The sequence below is a fragment of the Crinia signifera genome, chromosome 4 (genome assembly GCF_055691185.1).
Source record: "Crinia signifera chromosome 4, ASM5569118v1, whole genome shotgun sequence".
NCBI classification, from domain to species: Eukaryota; Metazoa; Chordata; class Amphibia; order Anura; family Myobatrachidae; genus Crinia; species Crinia signifera.
The window spans coordinates 46,474,528-46,487,479 of NC_139220.1; the positions used below are offsets into that span (position 1 = coordinate 46,474,528).

Consider the following 12,952-nt stretch of genomic DNA (forward strand, 5'->3'; position numbering starts at 1 on the left):
CGGGCAGCTGACATCCAGCGATGTCATATGTCCGCCCCCTACACGTGCGTCACAGCCGCATTACCATGCGTACGCCCAGCGTTTGCATGGGAACGCCCATGAAATGCGGGGCGTATGCATATGGTAATGATCCCAAATAGCCTTTCACGCCCCTCTCCACCCCCTGTTCGGAGTGTTCACATTTCATGCGGGATTTGGCCGTACGCCCCGCTCGCACATGCGCAGAGACGCCTCTGCACATGCGCAGACACAAAACATCGGCGGCACGAACGCACGCGGATATTACCGCACCAACCAGAATAAGGGCCATAGTGAGAGAATCAGAAAGTGAGAGATTTGGTAAAATCAAACTGGCTTAGCAGTGTAGATGATTGCCGCTTTAAAAAAAAAAATGGAGATTTCTTACCAAATCTCTCACTTTTTGATTCTCTCACTCTGTAACATTTCACCTGAGTTGTCAACGGTTCCCAAACTGTTTTGAATCATAGCACCCTAGAGTATTAGAAAGTTTCTTATTGAGAATAGAAAAAACCTCAGAAGGGTGAAGTCACAGCCGACCCTCTTGAACCGCCTGAGAGCTTCTCAGATAGCAAAATCGCAAGCTATATATCGCATTTCACCATATCCTGAGCAGTGCATATGCCTCGAGGACCCCTATTGCATTTGTCTCTACCATGATTGGTGTTTTTGATGATAATATAGATAACGGCTGATCTAGTGAATGGTGGGCTTGGGGCAATGCAGCCAGAGAGATACACGTGACTCAGAATATGGGAAGATACTCACATTAGACTTCTAGATATGGTATTTCACTAAATTGCATCGAGCTATGGCTGCCAGTATATTTAAAACTGGATACACCTAAAATACACGTTGTATGCAAATGCATGGTGCATTCCTGCAATTCTGACTGCGTAGCAAACTCTTATGCATTTTGTGAATACCGCTGAATGGATGACATGGCAATTCTAAGGATAATATGTCTTTAATGTGTCTTTTCAATCACTGACTAAATCGCTCTTATGTGACTAAGCTCCATCCCACTGGTAACCAGGAAAGTGCCTCAGTGTGTGAGGTCCTTTCAGCGAAAGACATTATTTCACGTTGCCATAACAATGAGCTGAACAGATGGTTTAAAAGCCTGAACAAAAAACCCTATTTATACATTTGTGCGTTTCCATGTATTGTTACCAGCTAATGATCTTTAATGATTTAATGCTTAGCGTGAACATTACCTGAAGAAATAGTAATAGATACAGGGTAGACCTTCAGTTTTCTTCACAATTGAAGGAGCATCAGTTTCTCTGAAAAGGTACAAAACAAGTGATTTACTGTAGACTCTTCTACATCTTGCAAGATATACTACAGATACTATTGCTTTAAATATCAGATATTTCCTGACATTTTATTTTTTCTCATTTAAGAGCTGTTTTTTCAAGTGAAAGGCAAAGTTTGTTGCGTGCCGTGTACAAATAGCTACCTTATGGTAGAGGGATGCCGCCCTCAATAGAATGCAAGAACAAGGGAAAAACCACTAGGTGCCATGCGTATACCAAAAAAACACAATTTAATAACAAATTAATAGCAAATCACAATAAAATCAATTATTTGCATGCATGCAAGCTAAAGGAAGAGGGTACATTTACATTACCACAACAAAGAGCACATGTAATTGAGCATTCATAATAAAGGCAGTCCGTCGCCGATAATTGTAGCCAACCAGTCAATCACTGCGTGCACGCGAAGCCGCTAGCACCTTGCGGCGCCTGTCTGTCTCCAAGCTAATACATCGTTCAGCGGGCCGAGTGCTGGCTGGGGCTGGCTGTTCTCATCGGTTGCGTCCTCTATTGGAGGGTAAGCTGTAACGGTGCACTCCTGTTACAGCGATGACTGAGTGGCTGAGCTGTTCGTACACTCCTCCAGTACTCCACCAAGGCTGGCGGGACCGTAATAGATGGACCGTGGCTGGCGGGACCGTGATAGATGGACCGTGATAGACTTGCCATTTGCAATTTCCATCTATCACGGTCCCGCCAGCCTTGGTGGAGTACTGGAGGAGTGTACGAACAGCTCAGCCACTCAGTCATCGCTGTAACAGGAGTGCACCGTTACAGCTTACCCTCCAATAGAGGACGCAACCGCTGAGAACAGCCAGCCCCAGCCAGCACTCGGCACGCTGACCGGTGTCTTAGCTTGGAGACGGACAGACGCCGCACGGTGCCAGCGGCTTCATGTGCACGCAGTGATTGACTGGTTGGCTACAATTATCAGCGACGGACTGACACGTTCATCTACCATTCAGTGAGTACTGTTCCTGTGCCCCCTTGTTTTGGACTCTACCCACCAACGGAGTGCCACAGTTGCCCCAATAATTACCGACAGGGGATTACAGGTGTAAATTTAAAACACATACTTATCAGATTCACTGGGAGGACTAAACCACCCCCGCCAATTGTTGGGACACCTACCCCCTACTTGGGACTAACAGCAATCTGCTGTAAAATCTGTGCAATTTTATCTGCATTTTCAGGACCTAGATTACCGGTAATTATTATGAATGCTCAATTACGTGTGCTCATCGTTGTGGTAATGTAAATGTACCCTCTTCCTTTAGCTTGCATGCATGCAAATAATTGATTTTATTGTGATTTGCTATTCATTTGTTATTAAATTGTGTTTTGTTTGTGTACGCACGGCGCCTAGTGGTTTTTCCCTTGTTCCTGTTTTTTCAAGTGACTTCTCTTTCATTTCACTGGGAACACTTCCCAGTGTTTGAAACAAGGAACCCTCTCTTGAACGTTATTACCTGCCTAGTATTACTATTAATTTTTCAATACCACTAAAGGCTCTGGCGTCCAAGGTACCCCTATATTTAACATATTTTTACTAAAGGTTGCAAATAAAAATCGACCATTGCCGAGAGGTTTGAGGAGAAGCTATATATAGAAGAGTATATATAGTTGGGGTGGATGGATATTTAATATTAATATATTCAAATTCCTTTTGAGTTATCGATCCACTATCCAATGCTTTATATGTAAGATCGATTAAGGCTTTTGTAACCTTTTCTGTTGGGTCTGTTTTTAATTTTTGGTATGTTTCTCCCTCATTCAAAATGTTTTCTATGCTTTTTATATACTCTTCCTTGTCCATAAGGACCACCCCTCCACACTTATCTGTGGGTTTGATAATTAATTAATCATCTTCGTTAAGCGATTTAAGGGCTAACCATTCTTTCCTCATTAGGTTGCAGTTAGTTTCCTTACATAAACGAGTCAATATTACTTGTGGGGGCATATTTTAAGCCTCGTTTTAGTACTTGTTCTTCGTCTTTTGATAATATCCTTTTACTTAAATTGAACATTTTTGAGGTATTCTCGTCTTTACGAGACGATGGTAGTTTGGGTTTTTTAATTGTGGATTTCTTTTTTTAAATTGTGAGTGCATTTGATGAATACATTTTGTGTGTTGATATGAAATAGTATTGCACTATTTGTCTGTATTTGGAGTTCTCTACAGTGCTACCGTGAAGGATTTCAAGGGTTAAAGATGTCTGACTTCCACTCATGTGGAGTGATATGCTTATTGAATTGAAGGCACATGTGAGTGTGAATTCTAACTAATAAAAAATTCCATCTGGTACAGACAATATTGCACCATCTTTGATTTCTTTGAAGGTTTTTCAGACTAAAGACGAAGAAATCAGAAAGAATACAAATCCCTGAGAGGAAAGTGTGATATAAGATATACTTTCACGTGTATGATTTACATTTGGGTGGCGCTAATGTTTAGAACACATTGTCAGTTGTCTGTGAATGTTTGCTGGTACTTGGTGAAAGTTCCATGTGTTTCTAGATAGCTGCAACCCATAGGTGAAGCGCATTGAGAAGACAAAACCTTTTTGTATTTACATCTGTTACACTACTTGCCAATGCTTATTAACAGGATTCAACTGGCCCTAAAAACGTTAAGGCCTATTTTTAAGATCAGTTGAATGCCTGCGACCAGAGAGCTGGACTGAGGGAGCAGGGGGTGGGGCGCAGGGAACTGAGCCAGCCAGGCAGGGGAAGCCACTGCCAGGCAGCACATCAGTGGCGAGAGCAGTGATGCACTTTTAAAAAAAAAAAGCGCCCGTACAAATGAATGGGCAGCCGCTGATTGGCTGAGACCTCTCTCAATCAATGGCTGCCTATTCATTTGTATGGGCTTTTTTTTAAATGCTCCTCTGCTCCTGCCGCTGCTTGGCTCCCTGCAGCGCCCCCCCCCCCTGCTCCCTCCGCCCGGCTGGTAGCCGGCATCCCCCACCCGCTGCCGTCCCCTGCCCGGCTCTGGGCTGCACGTAAGATTTAGCAAATCTTATGTGCAGCCCGTCCGACCTCCCGACTCCAATGCGCATGGGACCGATGCATCGGGTCGGAGCGGATGTCTGCATGTGCCATTTGGCCCGATTTCACGGCCCGATTCATCAGTATCGGGTGAAATAGTGCCCAAATCACATAGTGTACGGGGGCCTTTACACCCTCACTGATAAGCATTCCTCAGAGTATCTATTGTCCCACCACCGGGAGGTACCAGGGTTCGCAAAAACGCGCTATAGCGCGTATTTTACCCTAAAACGGTCCCCGGGGACTCAGTTTTTAAAACTAAAGGGGTCCCCGAGGACGCGCTGTACTGATCCTGTCAGCCGCCGCTGCGAGCCAATCACTGTGACTGCAGCGGCCGCCGGGACCCAATCACTGGATGGGATGCTGTAACAGCCGCTCTCAGCAGAGTAGATGAGCGCGCTGTCAGGGTGGCGGGGGACTGGATGTGGCTAATGCAACTCAGAGCAGCGTGTCAGCTATTCCAGCCACATCCAGTCCCCCGCCGCGCTGATAGCCCGCTCACCTACTCTGCTGAGCGGCATGTTTTCCAGCCCCCCCCCCCCCCCCACTGTGACAACAAACCGATATGCGCCCCCCCTCCCAATGGCAACCAGCATAAAACGTCCCCTCCCCATGTGGCAACCAGCATAAAATGCCCCCATCCCCCCCAGCATGTGACCCCTGCAAGGAGCATGTAACCCCTAGCAACAAGCATGTAAGTAAGCAGCACTTATGTGCTATAATGTGTACTGGGCATATTGGTGTGTGCTATAATATATACTGGGCATTACAGTGTGTGCTTTAATGTGTACTGGGCATTACGGGGTGTGTGCTTTAATGTGTACTGGGCATTACGGGGTGTGTGCTTTAATGTGTACTGGGCATTACGGGGTGTGTGCTTTAATGTGTACTGGGCATTACGGGGTGTGTGCTTTAATGTGTACTGGGCATTACGGGGTGTGTGCTTTAATGTGTACTGGGCATTACGGGGTGTGTGCTTTAATGTGTACTGGGCATTACGGGGTGTGTGCTTTAATGTGTACTGGGCATTACGGGGTGTGTGCTGTAATGTGTACTGGGCATTACGGGGTGTGCTGTAATGTGTACTGGGCATTACGGGGTGTGCTGTAATGTGTACTGGGCATTACGGGGTGTGTGCTTTAATGTGTACTGGGCATTACGGGGTGTGTGCTTTAATGTGTACTGGGCATTACGGGGTGTGTGCTTTAATGTGTACTGGGCATTACGGGGTGTGTGCTTTAATGTGTACTGGGCATTACGGGGTGTGTGCTTTAATGTGTACTGGGCATTACGGGGTGTGTGCTGTAATGTGTACTGGGCATTACGGGGTGTGCTGTAATGTGTACTGGGCATTACGGGGTGTGCTGTAATGTGTACTGGGCATTACGGGGTGTGTGCTTTAATGTGTACTGGGCATTACGGGGTGTGTGCTGTAATGTGTACTGGGCATTACGGGGTGTGCTGTAATGTGTACTGGGCATTACGGGGTGTGCTGTAATGTGTACTGGGCATTACGGGGTGTGCTGTAATGTGTACTGGGCATTACGGGGTGTGCTGTAATGTGTACTGGGCATTACGGGGTGTGCTGTAATGTGTACTACTATGTGACACCACTTCCCCCCCAAAAAACATGCCATAAATTTTTAGCGCGCGCCTTCGGCGCGCACTGTCCCTGTTTTCAGGTTTAGTTAGTTTCTAGTATATGTGTACCTTTCTCCCCCCCCCCCCCCCCCTGACCCACATGTGTTATGCTAGGGAGAAGGGGAGAGGAGGATTTATTCCGTTGGGGCCCAGAAAAGGTCCGGTAGGACCCCAATTTTTAGAAGTGAAGGGTCCCCGGGACCCACTTTTTTGGGTGGTTTTCGCGAACACTGGGTACCCTGAGATCTATTCTCCCACCACCTCCCGGTACCTCCCACGATATATCTGACATTATTACACAGTATGTCGGTGACTACCAACAGGATCCGATTATTTATTCCTATCAGCGGAATCATTTTTTAATCCATAATCTGCATGTCTGGGACCCTTTTGACCCATGTACTCTTAATGATCTCTTTAACCCTTTGAGTGCCAAGCGGATTTGTCAAAATATGTGTGAAATTAGCAAGCAAACATTTGTATTCATCATAATGACCTGTAATTTGTAGCTGTATATTAATGTTTTTACTATAACATAAGAACATCGGATTCAGTATGAAATCCCGGCGGTCGGGATCCCGGCGTTCAAAATCCCGACGCCAGAATCCCGACCGCCGAAATCCCGACAAGGGGGGGGGACGTGGATCGCCCCCCCCTTACGGGCTCGCTGCGCTCGCCACGCAGCGGGCTCGGTGCCTCGCTACGCTCGGCACGCTAATTTATTCTCCCTCCAGGGGTGTCGTGGACACCCACGGAGGGAGAAAGTGTCGGGATTTCGGCGGTCGGGATTCTGAACGCTGGGATCCCGACCGCCGGGATTTTAACTGCATCCCAGAACATCAAAGTCTATTTCATAATATTAGGATTGTTATGGTATTTGTTTTTTTTTAGCAGCAACCCAGCAATCCGACCCAGGATAAAAGAAGTGTTATTCCCGGATCGGGCCCGGGTTGCAGGGCAATGTGAAGGGGTAACCCAGGTCTAGCGACCCAGGTCCCGTTCAGGAGGAGGCAGCACCATCCCCTCAGTGCTGCCTCCTCCCCTAACCACGCCTGACGCACCGTCCCACCCCCAGATGATGTCAGCAACCCGGCAATAAGCCTGCTCACTGTGATCAGCTAAACACTGCAAATACCTCAGGGGTATATGAGCTATTGAGCACATTGCAATTTGATCCTACCCACTTTGTAAAATGTCTTCTTGACAGTATACTTTTGTACATCTGATGTTCTTGAATGTTATTTGCTCTGTTGCATTTGACCCATGTTTAAGATTTATATGTATGGCATGTCCGTATCTTATATCTGTATTATACCTTGGCTTCATAAATATCATTTTTGAAAAAAAAAGTCATATATTTAAGCAAATACACACTGCATGTCTCTAAGAAAAGTGTTTGATATCCATTGTCCATTGCTGTTTCTTTCTCCTATTTATCACAGTGGGAGCAATAGCAAGCGACTCCTATGTCCTATGACTCCTCTCATGGTTCAAGGTCAGCCTTGCTCATTAGTGCTCAGTGGCAGATTGACCACAGAGCCCCCAGTGGGCCACTATACTTTAGAGGCCTGTTTTGTTTTGTATCTATATGATAGACAGTCCACCTGACTCATGTGCACTGCACTGTCCCCATTCATTCTGCTATTCCATCTCTGCAGTACAGAAACTCTGCTATCCAGTGACGTTGCCATGGCTACACAGCATGTTATACAGCTCATGTGTGGCCACTACTCCAAAAATTTCCAGGGCCCTTTTCTGTTCCCGATCCACCTCTGTTAGTGTCTCACATTTTAATATATTGTAGGATGTAATCTCAATCCTCTTTATTATATATATCAATTATCACATTATAACTTCTCTATGGACTATCAATTATTTTTCTTTAAGCAAGTAGTATTTATTAGAGATTTTGCATATAAACCATAAACCCATACATGTTCTGTGTTATAAAGCGTACAAGTATATATAAAACAACAAAACAACATGACGGACATGTATATCCAAACATTGAAAAGAAAACGTAACATAAAATAGGTATTGTGTGCCAATGAGATTAAAAGTACACAGAATATCAAGTAAAAGGTCAAATATATTTATATAGTCTCTAAATAAGAAAAAGAGAAAAGAAAACAGAAAGAGAGGAAAAAAGAGTAACAAAGAAAAGGTACGAGAATACAGGAAAGTATGTGAGTGTAGGGGGGGGGGGGGGAGGATCACCCCTAGGGTTCCAATAGAACACCTGGGCATATTCAAGCTAAACCGGATTCACAGAATGCCGGCGATTGGAACCGGATCAGTGAGTAATTCTGGTATTTATCGGTAGACTACGTTATAATATCGTCCATTTATTTATAATTTCTGAAACCAGTCAGGAAGTGACGATGGGGTAGGAGAAACATCATCCCAAAAAGTTTGCAAAAGTGGGCAGGAACGACCACATGTGGACTGGGGATGCAAAATCTATGTCAAATCTCCAACAACTCACAGGTATCCCAGGGTACATCTTGAATAAGGTGGACGGACACAGGTACCAATTGGACATGACCTTAAAATAAGCCTCTAGAGCATGTATGGAGTATCAATACACTTTACAGGATTCAATGCCAAATCTCGCTCCTGTGTTTCACCCTGTATCATTATGGGGCTCATTTATCAATCAATATTTGCAGCTAAATTCCTGAAAACACCCGTTTTCGGGGTTAGCAGCAATTATTATGTATCACCCAAATGTATGTAGGAGGAACCGCAGCAGGAATCTCGGACCCCTGCTGCGATCCCTCCTGCATCGCCGCAGGCCGCATCCCCCCATAGGTTTTCTATGGGGGAGCCGAAGCTGCCTGATGCAGACCCCCGGCACCCGGCTCTGCATATAGCAGGGACGGGCTCCTTTCAGAGCCCTGTTCCTGCATGCACGGAATCATACATTCAGGCGATAGGTAATATACTGCCCTGATCGCATTGTAAATTCGATCCTTGATAAATGGGCCCCTATATTACTTGGGATACAGTGCCAGATCTCACCTCTGTGTATTACATCACATTAGCACAGAGTACAGTGACAAGTCTACCCCCTGTATCATCTTATCATAAGGGAAAAGCTGCCAAATCTCACTTCTGTGTATCACATTATCGCATATAGTATAGTGGGAAATCAAACCCCCAGTCTTGTGTTATTTCATAGGGAAAGGTGTATATATCACTTTTGTGCTGGGGTTAAAGTGAGGTGGAACAAGTTGGAACAGAGTTTCACCATCTGTAATGGTAGGGCGAACTAGTTCCACCTCCACCACAGCAATTCCAATATAAAAGCCGTATCCAATGGCTTTCGTGTCTGGCACAGCATTTGTGATGTCATGCTGTCACCGCCACTGAAGTAAAGAAGTGCCACTAAGAGGAGCAGGCTATGTGCATGCGGAAAACAAGAGAGATGGGGAAGTTGCTGGATGGACACCGTTGGTGATCTGCTGGAATGTCAGAGGCAGATATGTGTATAAGGGGCTCTACAGTGGGAATTATGTGTATAAGAGGCACTACTGTGGGCATTATGTATATAAGATCATTACTACTGTGGCTATCATGTGTATAAGTGGCATTACTGTGGGCATTATGTGTAAGGGGCACTATTACGGTGGACATTTTGTGTAAGGGGTACTACTGTTGTGGACATTATGTGCAAGGGGCACTAGTACTGTGGGCAGGGAAACTGAGTTCCACCATGTCTCCAGGACCAATTTAACCCTTTGAGTGCCAAGTTAATTTGTCAACATAGGTGTAAAAATTGGCAAGCAACCATTTGTATTCATCATAATGTTTACCTTATGTAGGAAATATATATGTATATTTTTTTTTACACAACATTTTTTATTTTAATTTATATAACAAATGTGAGTGACGCTGGCATTTGTTAGCGGACATTTGGAACATCTCTCACAAAGACGTGGATAGTGGGGGTATGAAAAGGTCGGAGGACGCGTACCGCCACCCCACGCGGGCTCGCTGCTCTCGCCACGCTTCGGGTTCACGTTTATACTGGGGGGGTGGCGTGGGGGTGCATTTAACATTGTAAGCACCCTGTAGGGTGCTTATACAAGTTATAATCACATCCCATCGCATTGTATGGCATTGTATGCCATATACAATACCATACAATTTTAAAATTGTATGACATTGTAGAACATTGCGCGATATCGCATCACATCGCATACCATCGCATGCCTTATGGTATGCGATGCGATGGGCGCCGTGATACTACACAAGTACCGAATTGATCCTAGCCCACCAACCCAGGGCACCCCTGCAAGTGTCCTGAAGCACCCAAGGGTGCCTAGGCACACAGTTTGGGAACCACTGGGTTAAGCCCTGGTTACAGTGTATGGTGGTACAGTGTATGGTATAATAGCCAGACTATGCAACAGAGGTATTAGTGACATATTTACAGGGGATTAAGGGGTGTCCTGTAAGAGGGAAGGGTGTAAAAAGATGGAGGCTGGCAGGAGCAATGTATGTGTTGCCAGCCAGCCTCTCAGTACCAGCAACAGGAATGATGAATAGAGAGGAAGCACAGCTTATGGGTACACAGACTGACAGCCATGATCAGCAGTCACCAGGTGTCTGTATTTCTCACAGATCAGTGTCTGCCTTACATATAGATGTATTATTTCAGGCCTGTGCTTACCTCTCCCCCTGGAGTGCACAGTGCAGGAGCCCGGCCGGTGGGTGGATGTCAGATGCTGCGGATGTGAGAGGGGAGATCAGTCAGCAGCAGCAGAGCTAAGCCCGGCCCTTCCTGTAGAAGCACCTGCTGCTGCTGCTGCTGCGCGGCCCATCTGATGCACTGACTGTAGTTATCATCATCACACAAATACATACTACTATACCGGCTGAGCCGGGAGCTGCCAACGCAATACACGTAACACTGGGCCAGGGGCACACACCGGCCTGGCATAGAGACAACACTTGGGAAAATGGCATTGGCCTGCTGTCAGACAAATAACACTGGGGAAGGGGATAGGTACAAGTCGCCCTGGTAAACTGGGGCAGGGGGCACTGGCCTGCTGGTACGCAGATAACACTGGGGCAGGGGATAGGCACACTGCCCTGGTACACAGATAACAGTCCCCAGATAACATGGTACAAATAACATTGGGACAGGGGGCACTAGCCTGGTACACAGATTGCACTGAGGCAGGGGCACTGGCCTGGTGGTACACAGATAACACTAGGGCAGGGGGGCACTGGCCTACTAGTACACAGAAAACACTAGGGCAGGGGATGGGTAAACACAGGCCTGGCACACAGAGAAAATGGCACAGTGACTGAGCAAACTCTGGCCTGGTACACAGACAGATAATACTGAGCCAGATTTTGGCTTGCTTGGTAGCTGGTGTTGGGCAGAGGCAGCTGTCACAGACATGTAATGGGTTAATAATTACTGGCAACAGAGGGTTTTTCATGTACTCAGTGGGCAGCAGATGCCACACTGAAATCATCAGCAGTGCCCATCGGCTTGATGTTAAATTGCAATAATCTGTTTCAGGCACTACTGATGGCACAGGGAGGAACGTAATGAGTAATATCCAGTCTGTATAACGTCTGTGGTGAGGGGTATCCGGTGCATTGGTCTGGGATGAGGCAGTCCTCTCCTATACAAGGCATATATAATACAGCGCACACATGAGAAAATATGAATAATGCCAGTGGGAGGGTTAGGATCCGGTTAGCAAAATACAGCAGCAGCACCATGATGTCACCACTTACCAGGTTCAGCAGCAGCATCTCATCATGGTCCTTGTGCTCTGTGCAGGAGGATGCTGAGGGCTCTGGTGCAGGTGGCTGCTGTTGCTGCTGCTGCTGCTTGTCCTCTCTGCATTTATTTATTCTCTGATAATTTCCTGGTGGGTATTCAGTGGCTGCTGTGTCCCATCACCCAGCACTCTCCTCTGATCGTCTTGTCTGTCTCTTTCTCTCCTCCCCTCTCTCCCACCCCCTCACAAAGAGTTCAACATGGCTGCAGCAGATGGGAAGTGCTGTACGGAATAGATGCTTCCCCCCACACAGCCCTCACAGTCACCAGCATCCTCTAGCACTGTGCACAGGTCCTGGGCAATGTAACGCTTCCAGTGCTGGATTTTGTCTATGTACAGCAGATTAGATATATAAGGGGAAATGTAATAAGATGGGCATTCTATTGAAGATGAGTGTTGTTGTCCATAGCAACTTATCAGATTCTATTATCTTCTAGATGGTGCTAAAAAAATAAGAAGTGGAGTCTGATTGGTTGCTATGGGCAACATTCCATCTCAGTACATTTACATGTTTATGCCCCAGTATTTCTAGGGTAGTCCCCATTTTTTTCAATGTACATATCATACGGCTATGTCTAACAGGGTGTTGTAAATGCACAGGGCTAGATGCTTCAAACATTCAAGAGAAGTTGCTCCTAGCAACCTATCAACTTGTAACTCATTTTAAAGACGGCTAGGTAAATGATAGCGAGAAGGCGATTGGTTGCTATGGGCAACTTCTCCATTCGATCTGTCTCTCAAAGGTTTGATAAATCTCCTCTGGCTCTAGCAGCCTGCAGATCTTCATACATACAGCCCAGGCCTAGCTCAGTGCACCCAGCTTATGCAAGTGTAATAACAAGTGTAGTTTAAGAATTAGGGGCCATGTAATATTTGTTGCCAATCCCCATAAAATGGTTAAACCGCAAATATTAAGTATCCCCCGAATGTATCTAGGAGGGACCTTATCAGGAATCTCCGATCCATGCTGTCATCCCTCCTGCCCTGCTCACAGCCGCATCCCCCATAGGTTTCTATCATGGATGCGATGCTGTCTGATTCGCCAATATCGGACAGCAACGCATTGGGTCCTGGGGCTGCCGCCTTTATGAGATGGCGGTAGCCCATTATAGACTATGGGCT

At 46.1% G+C, this 12,952-nt stretch overlaps 1 protein-coding gene across 3 annotated transcripts in view; it reads right to left on the reverse strand.

Moving 5' to 3' along the window:
• The window catches only part of CYFIP2 (cytoplasmic FMR1 interacting protein 2), an 80,598-nt gene extending 68,559 nt beyond the window's left edge, over window positions 1-12,039 (reverse strand). Inside the window, exons 1-2 of one of the 3 annotated variants that reach the window (XM_083181710.1) lie at window positions 11,784-12,039; window positions 1,236-1,304 (exon numbers count right to left, since the gene is read on the reverse strand). The gene's annotated coding sequence lies outside the window, so the exon portion shown is untranslated. Of the gene's footprint in view, window positions 1-1,235; window positions 1,305-10,701; window positions 10,775-11,783 lie in introns of those variants that run through there. The other 2 variants (XM_083181712.1, XM_083181711.1) reach the window with 2 other exon arrangements.
• Window positions 12,040-12,952: the final 913 nt, after the last annotated feature.